This window comes from Bubalus kerabau, chromosome 4 (assembly GCF_029407905.1).
Source record: "Bubalus kerabau isolate K-KA32 ecotype Philippines breed swamp buffalo chromosome 4, PCC_UOA_SB_1v2, whole genome shotgun sequence".
NCBI classification, from domain to species: domain Eukaryota; kingdom Metazoa; phylum Chordata; class Mammalia; order Artiodactyla; family Bovidae; genus Bubalus; species Bubalus kerabau.
In genome coordinates this window covers 81,105,608-81,125,438 of record NC_073627.1, presented here as the reverse complement: position 1 = coordinate 81,125,438, position 19,831 = coordinate 81,105,608, and the positions used below count along the sequence as shown (strand labels likewise).

At 37.7% G+C, this 19,831-nt stretch overlaps 1 protein-coding gene across 25 annotated transcripts in view; it reads right to left on the bottom strand.

Annotated features, from left to right (window-relative positions):
* The window catches only part of LINGO2 (leucine rich repeat and Ig domain containing 2), a 681,723-nt gene that overhangs the window by 568,116 nt on the left and 93,776 nt on the right, over window positions 1-19,831 (bottom strand). The window contains exon 3 of one of the 25 annotated variants that reach the window (XR_008713386.1): window positions 18,781-19,127. The exons of 23 other annotated variants lie outside the window; for them this stretch is intronic. The gene's annotated coding sequence lies outside the window, so the exon portion shown is untranslated. Of the gene's footprint in view, window positions 1-18,780; window positions 19,128-19,831 lie in introns of those variants that run through there. One more of the 25 variants, XR_008713388.1, reaches the window with a different exon arrangement.

The following is a 19,831-nucleotide window of genomic DNA, read 5'->3' as shown; positions in this document are numbered from 1 at the left end:
TGGATAAGAAAGCAGTGGTACATATACACAATGGAATATTACTCAGCTATAAAAAATGCATTTGAGTCCATTTTAATGAGGTGGATGAAACTGAAGCCTATTATACAAAGTGAAGTAAGTTAGAAAGTAAAACATCAATATAGATAAGAGCATATATATGGAATTTAGAAAGATGGTAACAATAACCCTATATGCAAGACAGCAAAAGAGACACAGATGTAAAGACAGACTTTTTGGACTCTGTGGGAGAAGGTAAGGGTGGGATAATTTGAGAGAATAGCATCGAAACGTATATTATTACCACATTTGAAAGAGATGATCAGTCCAAGTTTGATGCATGAAACAGGGCACTAAATGCTGGTGCACTGGGACGATGCAGAGGGATGGGATGGGGATTTGGGATGGGAGTGATTCATCACACCCGTGACTGATTCATGTCAATGTATGGTAAAAAAAAAAATCACAATATTGTAAAGTAATTAGCTTCCAATTAAAATAAATTAAAAAAAAGTGATGGCATCCAATCCCATCACTTCATGGCAAATAGATGGGGAAACAATGGAAACAGGGACAGACTTTGTATTCTTGGGCTCCAAAATAACTGCAGAGGGTGACTGCAGCCATGAAATCAAAGACACTTACTCCTTGAAGAAAAGCTATGACAAGCCTAGACAGCATATTAAAAAGCAGAGACGTTACTGTGCCAACAGAAGTCTGTCTAATCAAAGCTATGGTTTTTCCAGTAGTCGTGTATGGATGTGAAAGTTTGACCATAAAGAAGGCTGAGTGCTGAAGAACTGATGCTTAAGCTGTGGTGTTGGAGAAGACAGTCCCTTGGACTGCAAGGAGATCAAACCAGTTAATCCTAAAAGAAATCAGTCCTGAATATTTGATTGGAAGGACTGATGTTGAAGCTGAAACTCCAATACTTTGGCCACCTGATGCAAAGAGCCAACTCACTGGAAAAGTGAGTCTTTTCCTGTGTCCTGAGTCTTTCCCTGATGCTGGGAAAGACTGAAGGCGGGAGGAGAAGGGGATGACAAAGGATGAGATGGTTGGATGGCATCACCAACTTGATGGACATGAGTTTGAACTAGCTCTGGGAGATAGTGAAAGACAGGGAAGCCTGGTGTGCTGCAGTCCATGGGGTCATAAAGAGTCATATATGACTGAGGGACAGAACAACAACAACATGGTCTCTGTATATGATATTTCTCTTGCATGGAAACAGAAACTTTCATTTGACCAGGTCAAGTTATATATCTCATCACATAGTGCAATGAAAGAAAGATGTTTTAAAGAGGACTAAAATGATGGTAAAGCACGGTGAAGTCCTCAGATATGTTAATGAGACTAAATGCTATATCAAAATCTTAAATCCTCAATATTGTCACCAAGTCATGAAGAACATTTTTACCTAAATGCTAGTTTAAGAAGTCAATATTCTACTACATTATTGTAGCTTCCTGGGCCTAATATAGTGTGAAATACATGTTAAGAACTCAAAAACCACTTGCTGATTAACTTGTCTATTTTTTTATTTCAGCCTTGTTATTTGTCCTGGGCAAACTCTTATCTTACTCATCATGAGAAATGTCCACATTTCAGTTATATTAACTAAATCGCTGTTAATACAGCTGTGCTGCTCTTGTCATATCTAGAAATATTACCAACAATTTGAGAAACTTTGTAACTAAAACTCTATTACTCCCGTGATACTCTTAGGATCTGAACTTCCCTCTCCAAAATCCATTTTCCTGTATGTAGCTCTTGTTAGTTGTTTTCTGATCTGTGCTTCCTGGTACTTGTTTGATGACCACTTCCAGGCTCACCAAACTTCAGACAAACCCTCACATTCTCCTCCATCCTATTCTTTTTTTTTTAATTTTTAATGGTAAATTGTTTTATTTCTTTGATTGATAGCAAAGTTCAATATTTTCTCTTTTTTGGCATTTGTATTTTGTCTTCAGTTAATTGCTTATGTTTGAACAAGCTCCAGGAGTTGGTGATGGACAAGGAAGCCTAGTGTGCTATAGTCCATAGGATCGCAAAGAGCTGGACATGACTGAGTGACTGAACTGAACTGATTATCAATTTTATTTTTCCTAGGGCTCTTCATATATCAAGATATCTCTTCCATATTGCAAATGCTTTTCCTGATGGTAGTTTGCCTTTTAATTGTGTTTTTGATGTTTTATTTTACATTAATTTTTCATTGGAGTATACTTGACTTAAATGCTGTGTTAGTATGAGGTGTAAGTAAAATGAATAATTTATACATATACATATATATACTCTTTTTAATATTCTTTTCCCAGAGTAGAAATTCTACTAGAGTACTGAATAGAGTTTCCTGTGCTATACAGTAGGATTTTATTAGTTATTTATTTTATATATAGTAATGTGTTTATGTCAGTCCCCAGTTTCCAATTTATCTCTCTCCCCTTTCCCCCGGCATTACCCCTTGGTAACCATAAGTTTGTTTTCTACATCTACTTCTATTTTGTAAAGTTCATTTGTACAATATTTTTTTTAGATTCTCCATCCTACTCTTGAACTTCTCCTTAATCAACTACACACTCTTGAAAAGTCTGCCCTGGCCACACACACTAACCACATGGTTTATTTTGAATGTTACACCCCAACTAGATACTTTAAAAATTGGAGAAGAGCAAAAGCCAAAAGAAACTATGAAGTATCTAAAATGGCACATGCCTACTTTGTGTACTCTTGTATTTAGTCACTAGGTTGTGTTTGACTCTTTGCTTCCCCGTGTATTATAGCCTGCCAGGCTCCTCTGTCCATGGGAATTCTTAGGCAAGAATACTGAAGTGGGTTGTCATTTCCTTCTCCAGGGGATCTTCCCAAGCCAGGGATCAAACCCTTGTCTCCTGCTTTGCAGGCAGATTTTTTTTTTTTTTTAAATTACTGAGACACCAGGGATGCCCATGTGCCTGCATTAGGGGACTCTGGATACAGAGGCAAGCTGACACAATATAGAGCCCAAATGTGAATTATGATTCTGCTTTATAGAAATCCAATGCGACAACCTGGATTTTTTTTTTTAAATAAGCATCAGCAAAATAAAATCCTAGCACCACTGGGCATTTGTTCTATTCCAATGTTCCCAACAGGACACTGCAAGATTATTTTGCATTAATTTGCAAAAAAAAAAAAAATATGCTTAAAATATGAAAATGACTTAACTAAACTCTAAAGAGCAAACCAAACAGATTCCAACATGATGTTCTGGCTCTTTCATCTGAAGCTCTGGAATTACACATTTAAAAGGATAGGAAAGAATATTCAACACAAACTGTGTGCTATGTATTTCACTTTTTACTGAATCTTCACAATAACTCCATAAGTTAGGTATCTGTATATCTATCTTACAGTTAATGAATCTAAGTTTAAGAGATTTAGCAACATGTTGAAGGTCAACAGGGATGAATGGTGGTAATTTTTGCCTCATTGGGTTGTTGAGAAGAAAAAATGGAATTGTGAGTGGAATCGATATCAACAAACATTGATTGAGTCTCAGGTGCCACAAAATTCTACCTGTATTATCTCATTTAGTGGTTTTAAGTGGGCAAAAGGACATTCAGTGTGACTACCAGTGGGGACCTAGGTCCTATGTAGACTTTTGTTCTTCCAGGTTAGTATTAATGTCTTATTTACAGTTGCACTCTTAGTTTTAGACAATATTCCTGACCCACATAATAGATGTTCAGGAAATACTGGATTTATCAAAAGAAACATTATCATGTGATGTTCTTGAAAGAGGGTTGCCTGGAAATATTTAAAGACTTAAAATGTCTATACCATTGTCATAATACTACTTTATGTGCTTTCTAATTTGCAGTGAAGAAAATACATTTGCATATTGTTACTACTGAAGAAAATATCTGAAGTCACACCAGAGAATTTATAAACATGAAAAAATATATCCAGTAGAAACCAGCAAGTGACTGACAAAGTTCATTTTTAAAATTTATCACATAAGACATTCATATCTTAAGCATAATAAACTGAACATAAATTTATTTTTCTGAGTATAAGGAATTTACTTCAATGTCAACAATAATTTCATTTTTTGTAAATTCTTTAATCTGTACATTTGAGTGTGTTTCTTACTTTGTCAATTGCTATTCTGTCTGCTCTCCATTTTGGACACTGCCAGTAGACCTGATTTAAATGGACTGATGCTGAAGCTGAAACTCCAGTACTTTGGCTACCTGATGTGAAGAACTAATTCATTTGAAAAGACTCTGATGCTGGGAAAGATTGAAGGTGGGAGGAGAAGGGGCTGACAGGATAAGATGGTTGGATGGCATCACCAGCTCAATGGACGTGAGCTTGAGTAAACTCTGAGAGTTGGTGATGGACAGGGAGGCCTGGCGTGCTGCAGTCCATGGGGTCACAGAGTTAGACACAACTGAGCAACTGAACTGCACTGTCTCTTTGTAGTTTAGGAAAACAGACAATAGAGCCAGTTGGAATTATGCTGAATATGAGAGCAAATGTATTATGGGCAAAAACCCACTAGAGGTATGATATCTGTTTTTAATTTCTTAATCCTTTTAGAATCTTAGGTCCAAAAATCAATGACTTAAAAATAAGTGAAAGATTGGTGTGTTTGGAAAACTACCAGAGAACTATTAGAAAAATACAGTCTATGCTCACTAATACATATTTCCCAATACTGAACACTCAGCCTTTCAGTAGAGTAAGGCTTTAAAAATCCGGATTATAGATTGCTTGCTAAAAATGATGGGTGTCACTAGGATTATGCATAAGAATAGAAAAAAGTAGGGAAAAAATGAGGAACTGAAAAACTCCAGGCAAAGGAGCTAGACAAATATTCTTTCAATCAGAAGATATTATGTTAAATTCAGTACATTTTTAACTGGAAATTTTACTTCTCTTGTTGGGAATTAATCCCTTTAGTATATGGGTATTTGGAAAGAGGTTGTAAACTGGATAGTATTCCATGAGAATATATTTCTTCCAGCCTGGAGGACATGTTGGGGGTAAGTTAAGAAAAGATAAATGAGTAAGATCTCAACTTCATAATATAAGATTAAAAATGTCTAGAACCCTATGTTTCTTTTCTTCAGGTTCACTTTTTTAAAAAAGTTAATTGAGAAAATTAATGAATTTTTAAAATTAAAGTCTGGAGGTTAAAAGCACCTAAACACCATTGCAACTACAATAGGATCCTAAACACCTAGGTACAAATCCACTTTGCTTCTCCTTCCTCCTCCTCATCATCTTCCTTCACTTTTTTTTTTTTCCCCAAGAGAAATCTATAGTCAGCCATAAATGTTTGATTCACTGTATAACAACAGAAAATGACAGAAGATAGTACTGGAAATTGAAGTTGACTTATAGGAATACAAATCAAAACGATGCTCCAGATGGGCATTTTGAAATGTATTACACAATCTCGAGATGGTAAGACACTTCTTGATCTACCTCAGCAGGAGCCTAATGTGCTACACAAGCCCTCTTTTCACAATCTAATGTCTCTCCCACCCATTTATCCCTCACCGTCAGTTGTTTGGAGGACTTCTGGAACATAGTGTGTTCCAGCCGTGTAGGGCGTCCTAAATTTTTTCACTTATTCTGTCAAAGATAGTAACACATTTTATGTCAAATAAAGTGCTCATGACCAGGCTGGGCATATAGCCTTTTCTCCAGATTAAAAAACAATTATAAACTTAAAAATAATGGAAAGGAATGCTGTATTCTCAAAATATGCAAAACATTTGCTCTAATGAGTATTGAACATTTGGCACTGGTGTCCAAAAAGATAGTCCCTATCTTCTGAATTAGCACAGCTTGTGAATTAGTTATTAATGCTTACATCTGGGATCACAGGGTACAGGGAGAGATGGCATGTGTTAGTTTATGCAAGCCTAATAAAAAACAAGGTTTAGGAAACAACAACAACAACACTGTGTCTGACTCTTTTGAACCCATGGACTGTAGCCTGCCAAGCTCCTCTGTCCATGGGATTCTCCAGGAGGAATACTGGAGTAGGTTGCCAATTCCTCCTCCAGGGGATCTTCATGATGCAGGTGGTCTAAGGTTCTCAGTCAAGAAAAAGTAATTGGTATGAGATCTGTGACACTACAGTGACTGCTGGAGCTCTACTTACTTAATTTTTGCAACTATTCTTTGAGTTAGAATTAATAGTCCATTCTATGAATGAGGTAAATAAGTCTCAGAGAATAAGTACCTTGGTCTATAACTTGGTCTAAGATCATAAAACTATTACCAGTAGAGATGAGATTTCAACTATGATCTATTTCTGCCAGAATGTGGTCCACTGGAGAAGGGAACAGCAAACCACTTCAGTATTATTGCCTTGAGAACCCCATGAATAGTATGAAAAGGCAAAAAGATAGAACACTAAAGGATGAACTCCCCAGGTCAGGAGGTGCCCAATATGCTACTGGAGATTAATGGAAAAATAACTCCAGAAAGAACGAAGGGATGGAGCCAAAGCAAAAACAACACCCACTTGTGGTTGGGACGGGTGACAGAAGAAAGGTTCGATGATGTAAAGAGCACGTTGCATAGGAACCTGGAATGTTAGGTCCATGAATCAAGGCAAATTGGAAGTGGTTAAACAGAAGATGGCAAGAGTGAATATCAACATTCTAGGAATTAGTGAACTAAGATGGACTGGAATGGGTGAATTTAACTCAGATGACCATTATATCTACTACTGTGGGCAGGAATCCCTTAGAAGAAATGTAGTAGCCATCATAGTCAACAAAAAGTGTGAAATGCAGTACTTGGATGCAATCTCAAAAATGACAGAATGATCTCTGTTCATTTCCAATGAAAACCATTCAATATCATGGTAATCCAAGTCTATTCCCCAACCAGTAACGCTGAAGAAGCTGAAGTTGAACAGTTTTATGAAGACCTATCAGACCATCTAGAACTAACACCCAAAAAAGATGTCCTTTTCATTATAGGGGACTGGAATGCAAAAGTAGGAAGTCAAGAAACACCTGGAGTAACAGGCAAATTTGGCCTTGGAGTACAGAATGAAGAAGGGCAAAGGCTAATAGAGTTCTGCCAAGAGAACGCATTGGTCATAGCAAACACCTTCCAACAACATAAGAGAAGACTCTATACGTGGACATTACCAGATGGTCAAAAGCGAAATCAGATTGATTATATTCTTTGCAGCCAAAAATGGAGAAGCTCTATACAGCCAGCCAAAACAAGACCAGGAGCTGACTGTGGCTCAGATCATGAACTCCTTATTGCCAAATTCAGATTGAAATTGAAGAAAGTGGAGAAAACCACTAGACCAATCAGGTATGACCTAAGTCAAATCCCTTATGACTATACAGTAGAAGTGAGAAATAGATTTAAGGGACTAGATCTGATAGACAGAGTGACTGATGAACTATGGATGGAGGTTCATGACATTGTACAGGAAACAGGGATCAAGACCATCCCTAAGAAAAAGAAATGCAAAAAAGCAAAATAGCTGTCTGAGGAAGTCATACAAATAGCTGTGAAAAGAAGGTAAGTGAAAAGCAAAGGAGAAAAGGAAAGATATACCCATTTGAATGCAGAGTTCCAAAGAATAGCAAGGAGAGATAAGAAAGCCTTCTTCAATGATCAATGCTAAGAAATAGAGGAAAACAACAGAATGGGAAAGACTAGGGATCTCTTCAAGAAAATTAGAGACACCAAGGGAACATTCCATGCAAAGATGGGCTCGATAAAGGACAGAAATGGTAGGGACCTAACAGAAGCAGAAGATATTAAGAAGAGGTGGCAAAAATACACAGAAGACTGTAAAAAAGGATCTTTACGACCCAGATAATCATGATGGTGTGATCACTCACCTAGAGCCAGACATCCTGCAATGTGACATTAAGTGAGCCTTATGAAGCATCATTACGAACAAAGCTAGTGGAGGTGATGGAATTAAAGTTGAGGTATTTCAAATCCTGAAAGACGATGCTGTGAAAGTGCTGCACTCAGAGAGATTGATTTATCTATCGCTATGTTGGCACCAACCAAAATTTCTTAAATTTTTGTTGAAGTATAGTTGAATTAGAATGCTGTCTCCAACTGAACATCTCCAACATGCTTTGACATAAGGGGAAGTCTGAGTGGAAAGAGATGATAATTCTAACCAGTGATGAAAGCACTGGAGAAGGCAATGGCACCCCACTCCAGTACTCTTGCCTGGAAAATCCCATGGATGGAGGAGCCTGGTAGGCTGCAGTCCATGGGGTTGCTAAAAGTCAGACACGACTGAGCGGCTTCACTTTCACTTTTCACTTTCATCCATTGGAGAAGGATATGGCAACCCACTCCAGTGTTCTTGCCTGGAGAATCCCAGGGACGGGGGAGCCTGGTGGGCTGGTGTCTATGGGGTCGCACAGAGTCGGACATGACTGAAGCAACTTAGCAGCAGCATGAAAGCATTATTTTTTGGAATTCTCTGGCAGTCCAGTGGTTAAGACTCCACATTTTTACTGCTGAGGACCTGGATTCAATCCCTGGTTGGGGAACTAAGATGGTGCAAACCAGGAAAGGAGGTTGGGATGGCTATAGTAAACAAAGAATCCGTAGCTTTTCATTGGTGAGTCTTAGCCAAGAAAGAAAAGCAGTCTTTCTTCTTCCTGTTGGTCTCTGCTATTGTTGCAGGGTGTGAAAGCTCCCCCTTCTGGTCTCCTGACTCTATTTAATTAAAGCTTCTGTTAATTAACTTTTTACAATATTTTATCTGTTTATGTCTGTAGTAAAATACTCTCTTTCATACCCAATATCAGTGCCTTCACATTTTCTTGATCAGTATAGGTAAAGGGTTTATTAATTTAATTAGTCTTTCCAAAGTATCGATTCTTGACAATTGAGTCTATTATGTATATGTCTCTACTTATTTTTTTCTACTTTCTTTGGGCTAAATTTGAAAAGAATTTTTCCCTAACTTTTTGAAATGGTTGTTTAAATCATTATTTTCAGCCTCTTTTCTAATATATGCATTTAAGGTTATATTTTCCCCTTTAATTATGTGTTTAACTGTATTTTGATGTTGTCATTACTTTCTAGTTTAGTTCCACTGTCCTTAGAGACTATAATGATTTTAGTACTTTGAAATTCAGTAAGACTTGCTTTATATCTCAGCATATGGTCAGTTTTATAAATGTTCTGTAAGTACCTAACAGGTCAAATTTGCTCATAATATTTGCATTTTCCCTATTGATTTTGTCTGCTTTATCTGTCATTGAGATACATGTTTAAATTTTCCCATTTTGATTGAGGATATGTCTATTTTCTCCCTTTAGTTCTGACAATTTTCATTGCACATTTTGAGTATATATTGTATACATACAAATTTGGAATTGTTAACTTTTTTTTTTTGGCCATGCCTGCAGCTTGTAGTTATCTTAGTTCCTTGACCAGGGATTGAACCTGGGCCCTCCATAGTAAAAGTGCAGAAATCTAACCACTGAACTGCCAGGGAATTCCCTGGAATTGTTAAATCTTTTTGATGACTTTAAATTTGAAATATGAAATGTCCTTCTTTATATCTGGAAGTTTTTCTTGACTGTGTTTGTGTTATATACATTTTACCATCCTTTTACTTTCATTTTTTGGATTCCTGATTATGGCAAAATATATGCTTGATTTTTGTAAATCTTCCATGGTTTCATGAAAAGAATACATACTTCAGTGCTAGTGTGCAAGGTTCTGTGTTTGGCTAAAGACCAAGCCAGTTGATTACATTATTAATATATTAATATCTTTGATTTTTTTTTGTCCACATATCTATTAAATTCTGAAAGGGGTTTATGAAACTCTATTATAATTGTGTGTGCATGTGCATGTGTTTCTAACCAAGTTCTTGCATTGTTAAGTGCTTTTGGACTTTGGTATTCAATATTTATTTGGTGCATAAAAGTTTGTCATGATTATCATTACTAGTTCGTGGAGTTTACCACCTTTATCTTTACATAATATTCTTTTTCACAGTGTTTTGGCTTTAATTTTTCTATGGTTGATATTAATATTCTCATTCTTATTTTTCATTTGTTTGTTTGCATTTAGGCAAACGTCAGAAATCCTAAATAAACAGTTGTCTCCAGATCCCCGCTGTGTGCTAGGTAATGTGAGGTGAGGAGGTTAGCAGTCTGTGCAAAAGACAAAGTTTCTTGCTTTCAGGAGTTTCATTTTAATTTTACTAATGGCATATCTCATTAAGAGTCTGGCTTGCATACATATACTTTTCCAGCAAGTCTCCTAATTTGAAGTTTTTCATCAAAGAGTATAAACAAACAAAAATCTACACTGAAACAAATATCTAATCTCTGAAACAGTAAAATCAATTATTAATACAGAACTATCAGCTCTAAAATGACAATAATGGACTTATTATAAATTGTAGAAATATTAAAGTGGTTTTCTAGAGTAGGGTGCTTACTTAACCAACAGAAATGGCGCAGTGGGCTTAGCTAAGTCGAAGGAACTTTGGCAAGGCTGGTGGGAGCTGTATGAGATGTTAACAAAGGTACACTTGATTATTGGGGTTATTTCCAAGGTACAATTAATGTTAAAGTTGTATTTGCTTTTAATGTATTGCACAGGAATACAATAAGAATTAATGTCTGTAAGTCCCTTGAAAACTTGTAAAAGTGGCAAATTGCTTTTACTACCACAAAGACTCAAAAATCTATGTGACACAGACAAGTATATAAGTATGATGACAATTGAGAAATGGAATATTTCCTGCCATATCAATAAACAAAGATGTCATAGCCATCAGTGATTAAAAAAAAAAAAAAAAAAAAAAAAAAAAGAAAGTGCTGCACTCAATATGCCAGCCACATTTGGAAAACTCAGCAGTAGCCACAGGACTGGAAAAGGTCAGTTTTCATTCCAATCCCAAAGAAAGGCAATGCCAAAGAATGCTCAAACTACCACACAATTGCACTCATTTCACATGCTAGTAAAGTAATGCTCAAAATTCTCCAAGCCAGGCTTCAGCAATATGTGAACTGTGAACTTCCAGATGTTCGAGCTAGGTTTAGAAAACGCAGAGGAACCAGAGATCAAATTGCCAACACCCGCTGGATCATTGGAAAAAGGTAACAGAGTTCCAGAAAAACATCCATTTCTGCTTTATTAACCATTCCAAAACCTTTGATTGTACTGATCACAATGAAACATGGAAAATTCTGAAAGAGATGGGAATACCAGACCACCTGACCTCCCTTTTGAGAAATCTGTATGCAGGTCAGGAAGCAACAGTTAGAACTGGACATGGAACAATAGACTGGTTCCAAATAGGAAAAGGTGTACATCAAGGCTGTATATTGTCACCCTGCTTATTTAACTTATATGCAGAGTAAATCATGAGAAACGCTGGGCTGGAAGAAGCACAAGCTGGAATCAAGATTGTGGGGAGAAATATCAATAACCTCAGAAATGCAGATGATTCCACCCATGTGGCAGAAAGTGAAGAGGAACTAAAGAGCTTCTTGATGAAAGTAAAAGACGAGAGTGAAAAAGGTGGTTTAAAGCTCAACATTCAGAAAACTAAGAGTATGGCATCTGGTCCCATCACTTCATGGCAAATAGATGGGGAAACAGTGGAAACAGTGGCTGACCTAATTTTTCAGGGTTCCAAAATCACTGCAGATGATGACTGCAGACATGAAATTAAAACACACTTACTCCTTGGAAGGAAAGTTATGACCAACCTAGACAGCATATTGAAAAGCAGAGACACTACTTTGTCAATACAGGTCTGTCTAGTCGAGGCTATTGTTTTTTCAGTGGTCACGTATCAATGTGAGAGTCGGACTGTAAAGAAAACTGCTGCTGCTGCTAAGTCGCTTCAGTCGTGTCTGACTCTATGCAACCCATAGATGGCAGCTCACCAGGCTTCCCCGTCCCTGGGATTCCCCAGGCAAGAATACTGGAGTGGGCTTCCATTTCCTTCTCCAATGCATGAAAGTGAAAAGTAAAAGTGAAGTCGCTCAGTCATGTCCGACTCTTAGTGACCGCATGAACTGCAGCCTACCAGGCTCCTCCGTCCATGGGATTTTCCAGACAAGAATACTGGAGTGGCTCGCCAGTGCCTTCTCTGAAGGAAAACTGAGCGCAGAAGAATTGCTGCTTTTGTTTTTTTTTTTTTTTTTAATTTTATTTTATTTTTAAACTTAACATAACTGTATTAGATTTGCCAAATATCAAAATGAATCCGCCACAGGTACACATGTGTTCCCCATCCTGAACCCCCCTCCCTCCTCCCTCCCCATTCCATCCCTCTGGGTCGTCCCAGTGCACCATATACACAATGGAGTATTATTCAGCCATTAAAAAGAATACATTTGAATCAGTTCTAATGAGGTGGATGAAACTGGAGCCTATTATACAGAGTGAAGTAAGCCAAGAATTGCTGCTTTTGAACTGTGGTGTTGGAGAAGACTCTTGAGAGTCTCTTGGACCACAAGGAGATCCAACCAGTCCATCCTAAAGGAGATGAGTCCTGGATTTTCATTGGTAGGTCTGATGTTGAAGCTGAATCTCCAATACTTTGGCCACCTGATGTGAAGAGCTGACTCATTTGAAAATACCCTGATGCTGGGAAAGATTGAGGGCAGGAGGAGAAGGGGACGACAGAGGATGAGATGGTTGGATGGTATCACCAACTCAATGGACATGGGTTTGGGTGAACTCCTGGAGTTGGTGATGGACAGGGAGGCCTGTCATGCTGCACTTCATGGGGTCGCAAAGAGTTGGACTCGACTGAGTGACTGAACTGAACTGAACTATTTCTAATTGTTTTAAATATATTAGTTCCACTCTAAATATATATGCATTTTACATATTTATAAACAGAAACATATTGCTTTTCTTCCAAAGTTATCCTTCATCTTAATACTAATCTTTATCTTAGCTTAACCTTCATCCTAAGTCATATAACCTTCCAATAATAGAATCAGACAAAGTATATGTACTTCCCAGGCCTAACACTATCCATCACTGCACTGGCAAAGAGAGAACAATTCTAGAGCTTCCATTATTACTGCCAGAAAGCATGCTAGGGTCCCCAGGGTGATATTCTTCTTTCAGTGCAAATAGCACAGAATCCTACAGATAATATGGTTTAAATAATGCTTTAGGAATGAATAAAAACCCTGGTGCCATTATTTTCATTTCATGATCAATAAAAGGGGTCATATGCTTCTCTAACATTTATCATCCTCTAACCAAAAAATCTTATACTGGAGTTTTCAATGATGTGTTATTTTGAAAAGAGATCAAGCATACTTGGTGCATGAACAACAGACAATAAATAGGGGGAGAAGGGTGGTGCAGGTTTCTATAACTTGTCTCTTCAATCATTATAAGAGAGGCCTAAAAATTCACATCATTTGTATATAAATGACTTTAGTTTGTGCTGTTATGTATTAGAAGCATGAAAAGTCTTTTAGAACTGTTGCTCAGACTCAGAATGTTTGTGCTGGAAATACCTTTAGAACAGAAACATCTATTTGAATTACTCTTTCCCACTATAGATCAGGAAATAGAAGCGCAATGAAGTAATGTAGATGCATAGAGTAACTTGGTTTTTGAGGAGGAGAAATCAAGTTCTGTGCATTTTTTCAAGGGACGACATACCATACTAGCCATATACTATACTAATACCACATCCTCTCTGTTTAGATTTGGAAAATTCCCTACCCTAGGATTTCTATGCCCTCTCAGGGACAACTCACAGAGCAATATCATGCATTTGTTTTGATCTGAAGTTATACAAGACAGCATTTGTCTGCAAATTGTGGAAACCACATGTAGGGCTGGATACTGTAGACAGAGCAGCCTAGAGCTAGAAGATCACATGTTAGGTTAGGGAACCATGCATTTCAGTTTGCCAGGGACAGTCCTAGTTTACACCATTATCCCCACGCAATTTTTTTTTTAATTAAAACCATAAATTTTATTTCAGAATGTACAGACTTGATCTTTTTTGGGGGGGTGTACGCTCTCTATTTTTCTTACATTTATATTGTTTTAAAAATAACAACTGGAATGTATAGATTCTCATACACCATTGTGTGTTTGTATGTGTTTTGTTTTAATTTATTTATTTTTCATTGAAGGATAATTGCCTTACAGAATTCTGTTGTTTTCTGGCAAACCTCAACATGAATCACCCATAAGTATACATATATACCCTCCCTTTTGAACCTCCCTCTCATCTCCCTCCCCATCCCACCCCTTTAGGTTGATACAGAGCCCCTGTTTGACTTTGCTGAAACATATAGCACATTCCTGTGGGCTATCTATTTTGCATATGGTAATGTAAGTATCCATGTTATTCTTTCCATACATCTCAGCCTCTCCTCCCCTCTCCCCATGTCCATAAGTCTATTCTTTGTCTGTTTCTCCATTGTTGCCCAGTAAATAAATTCTTCACTACCGTTTTTCTAGATTCCGCATATATGAATTAGAATACGATATATATCTTTTTCTTTCTGACTTATTTCACTCTGTATAATAGGTTCTAGGTTAATCCACCTCATCAGAAACTGACTCAAACATGTTTCTTTTTATGACTGAGTAATATTCCATTGTGTATATGTACCAAACTTCTTTATCCATTTGTCTGTTGATGGACATCTAGGTTGCTTCCATGTTCTAGCTATTGTAAATAGTGCTGCAATGAACAGTGGGATACATGTGTCTTTTTCAATATTGGTTTCCTCAGGGTATATACCTAGGATTGGGTTTGCTAGATCATCTGGTGGTTTTATCCCTAGTTTTTTAAGGAATCTCCATACTGTCTTCCATAGGGGCTGTATCAATTTACACTCCCACCAAGAGTGTAAGAGCATTCCCTTGTCTCCACACTCTCTCCAGAATTTATTGCTTATAGACTCTTTGATGGTGGCCATTCAGACCAGCGTGAGTTGAAATCTTATTGTAATTTTGATTTGTATTTCCTCTAATAATGAGTGATGTTGAGCATCTTTTCATGAGTCTGTTAACCATCTGTATGTCTTCTTTGCAGAAATGTCTATTTAGGTATTTTCACCACTTTTTGATTGGGTTGTTTGTTTTTCTGGCATTGAGTTCTATGAGCTGCTTCCGTATTTTGGAAATTAATCCATTGTCAGATGTTTTGTTGGCTGTAATTTTATCCCATTCTGAGGGTTGTCTTTTCACCTTAGAGTTTCCTTTTATCCTTATCCATTAGATGTCAGACAGAATGCAAACCACAATCACAGAAAACTAACCAATATGATCACATGGACCACAGCTTTGTTTAACTCAATGAAACTATGAGTCATGCCCTGTAGGGCCACCCAAGACAGATGGGTCATGGTGGAGAGTACTGACAAAAATGTGGTCAAGAGAATGGCACATTCCCTGGAAAAGGGAATGGCACACCACTTCAATATTCATGCCTTAAGAACCCCATGAACAGTGTGAAAAGGCAAAAAGATAGGACACTGAAAGATTAATTTCCCAGGTCAGTAGGTACCCAATATACTATTGCAGATATATAGAGAAATAACTCCATAAAGAATGAGAAGACAGAGCCAAAGCAAAAGCAACACCCAGTTGTGGATGGGACTGGTTATGGAAATAAAGTCCAATGCTGTAAAGAGCAATATTACATAGGTACCTGGAATGTTAGGTTCATGAATCAAGGAAAATTGGAGGTGGTCAAACAGGAGATAGCAAGACTGAACATCAACATTTTAGGAACCAGTGAACTAAAATGGACTGGGATGGGTGAATTTAACTCAGATGACCATTATATCTACTACTGTGAGCATGAATCCTTAGAAGAAATGGAGTAGCCCTCAGAGTCAAGAAAGAGTCCGAAATGCACTATTTGGATGCAATCTCAAAAATGAGAGAATGATTTCTGTTATTTCCAAGGCATATCATTCAATATCACAGTATTCCAAGTCTATGCCCCAAACAGTAATGATGAAGAAGCTGATGTTGAATGTTTCTATGAAGAACTACAAGACCCTCTAGAACTAACATCCAAAAAAGATGTTCTTTTCATTTTAAGGGACTGGACTGGAAAGGTGGGAAGTCAAGAGATACCTGGAGTAACAGGAAAATTTGGCCATGGTATACAAAATGAAGCAGGGCAAAGGTTAATAAAGTTTTTCCAAGAGAAGACACTAGTCATAGCAAACACCCTCTTCCAACAGCACAATAGACTTTACACATGGACATCACTAGATGCTCAATAATGAAATCAGATTGATTATATTCTTTGCAGCCAAAGATGGAGAAGCTCTATACAGTCACCAAAAACAAGGCTGGGAGCTGACTGTGGCTCAGATCATGAACCTTTTATTGGCAAATTCAGACTTAAATTGAAGAAAGTAGGGAAAACCACAAGACCACTCAGGTAGGACGTAAATAAAATCCCTTACACTTATATAGTGGAAGTGAGAAATAGATTCAAGGGATTGGATCTGATAGGCAGAGTGTCTGAAGAACTATGGACGGAGGTTCATGACATTGTATAGGAGGCAGGGATCAAGACCATCTCCAAGAAAAAGAAATGCAAAAAAGCAAAATGGTTGTCTGAGGAGGTCTTACAAATAGCTGTGAAAAGAAGAGAAGCAAACGGCAAAGCAGAAAAGGAAAGGTATACCCATCTGAATGCGGAGTTCCAAAGAATAGCAAGGAGAGATAAGAAAGCCTTCCTCAGTGATCAATGCAAAGAAATAGAGGAAAACAATAGAATGGGAAAGACTAGAGATCTTTTCAAGAAAATGAGAGATACCAAGGAAACACTTCATGCAAAGATGGGCTCGATAAAGGACAGAAATGGTATGGACCTAGCAGAAGATATTAAGAAGAGGTGGCAAAAATACACAGAAGAACTGTACAAAAAAGATCTTCACGACTCAGATAATCACGATGGTGTGATCACTCACCTAAAACCAGACATCCTCGAATGTGAAGTCAAGTGGGCCTTAGGAAACATCACTATGATGGAGGTCATGGAATTCCACTTGAGTTATTTCAAATCCTAAAAGATGATATTGTGAAAGTGCTGCACTCAATATGCCAGCAAATCTGGAAAACTCAGCAGTGGCCACAGGACTGGAAAAGGTCAGTTTTCATTCCAATCCCAAAGAAAGGCAATGCCAAAGAATGCTCAAACTACTGCACAATTGCACTCATGTCACATGCTAGCAAAGTAATGCTCGAAATTCTCCAGTCAGGTTTCAATAGTACATGAACCAAGAACTTCAGGCTGGATTTAGAAAAGGCAGAGGAACCAAAGATCAAATTGCCAACACCAGTTGGATCATTGAAGAAGCAAGAGAGTTCCAGAAAAGCATCTACTTCTGCTTTATTGACTATGCCAAAGCCTTTGACTGTGTGGATCACAACAAACTGGAAAATTTTTAAGAGATGGGAATACCAGACCACTTCACTTTCCTCCTGAGAAATCTGTATACGGGTCAAGAAGCCACAGTTAGACTTGGACATGGAACAACAGACTGGTTCCTAATTGCAAAAGGAGTGTGTCAAGGCTGCATATTTTCACCTTGCTTATTTAACTTATATGAAGAGTACATCATGCAAAATGCCAGGATGGATGAAGCACAAGCTGGAATCAAGATTGCTGGGAGAAATATCAATAACCTCAGATATGCAGATGATACCACTCTTATAGCAGAAAGTGAAGAAGAACAAAAGAGCCTCTTAATAAAAATGAAAAAGGAGAGTGAAAAAGTTGGCTTAAAACTCAACATTATTTCTCCAAAGAAGACATACAGATGGCTCACAAACACATGAAAAGATGCTCAACATCACTCATTATCAGAGAAATGCAAATCAAAACCACTATGAGGTACCATTTCACACCAGTCAAAATGGCTGCTATGCAAAAGTCTACAAGTAATAAATACTGGAGAGGGTGTGGAGAAAAGGGAACCCTCTTACACTGTTGGTGGGAATGCAAACTAGTACAGCCACTATGGAGAACAGTGTGGAGATTCCTTAAAAAACTGGAAATAGAACTGCCATACGACCCAGCAATCCCACTGCTGGGCATACACACTGAGGAAACCAGAACTGAAAGAGACACATGTACCCCAATGTTCATCGCAGTACTGTTTATAATAGCCAAGACATGGAAGCAACCTAGATGTCCATCAGCAGATGAATGGATAAGAAAGCAATGGTACATATACACAATGGAGTATTACTCAGCCATTAAAAAGAATACATTTGAATCAGTTCTAATGAGGTGGATGAAACTGGAGCCTATTATACAAAGTGAAGTAAGCCAGAAAGAAAAACACCAATACAGTATACTAAGGCATATATATGGAATTTAGAAAGATGGTAACAATAACCCTATGTACGAGACAGCAAAAGAGACACTGATGTATAGAACAGTCTTATGGACTCTGTGGGAGAGGGAGAGGATGGGGAGATTTGGGAGAATGGCATTGAAATATGTATAATATCATGTATGAAACGAGTTGCCAGTCCAGGTTCGATGCACGATACTGGATGCTTGAGGCTAGTGCACTGGGACGACCCAGAGGGATGGTATGGGGAGGGAGGAGGGAGGAGGGTTCAGGATGGGGAACACATGTATACCTGTGGCGAATTCATTTTGATATTTGGCAAAACTAATACAATTTTGTAAAGTTTAAAAATAAAATAAAATTAAAACAAACAAACAAACAAAAACTAAGACCATGGCATGTGGTTCCATCACTTCATGGCAAATAGATGGGAAACAATGGAAACAGTGAGAAACTTTATTTTTGGGGGCTCCAAAATCACTATGGGAGAAGGCAATGGCACTCCACTCTAGTACTGTTGCCCGGAAAATCCCACGGATGGAGGAGCCTGGTAGGCTGCAGTCCATGGGGTCGCTAAGAGTCAGACACGGCTGAGTGACTTCACTTTGACTTTCCACTTTCATGCATTGGAGAAGGAAATGGCAACCCACTCCAGTGTTCTTGCCTGGAGAATCCCATGGACGGAGAAGCCTGGTAGGCTGCAGTCCATGGGGTCGCACAGAGTCGGACACAACTGAAGCGACTTGGCAGCAAAATCACTGTAGATGGTGCCTGCAGCCATGAAATTAAAAGACACTTGATCCTTGGAAGAAAAGTGACCTCCTCCTTCTCGGTGAAGGTCATCATCAGCTTTTTACTTTATGGTGAGGGATGTAGCTAGAAAATTAATAGCTCACTACCTTAAGATTTTCAGTAGAGCATTGGTTTCACTGTAATTGTTACTTAAATTTCATGTTTTCTTTTTTTTTTATTAAATCTAAAAAAGGCATTTATAAAATCACATGAACACTTCTGTATTTCATGCATGTTACTTAACTGTTGGAATGGTGCTACACATTGATCAAACATTACTAAAACTTTTACTTATACATAATTAATTCCAAACTAACTCTGGTACTAAGACACAGAAACAAAATAGGTGGATTTGATTTAACAATAACAGACTCAATCTCAGCACTCTCTCCCTTCAATTATATATTAAACTAGCAAACAATGTAGAAGGAACACTGTTGACATGAAGACTTTGCTGACTCTGGCTTCTCTACGATGACAGACTCAGAACAAATTTTTAAGTTACTGAAGTCTTCTATATCAATGCTGAAATCATATTCAAAACAAAGCATAATTCCCTAAATACCACAAAGTGCACTCACTACTTCGAAAGTGAGGTGATATCACTGCTCTTAGTTTGAATAAAGAAGTGAATAAAACCAGAATGAAATTGAAGTAAATAATATTATTTGATATTATTATTT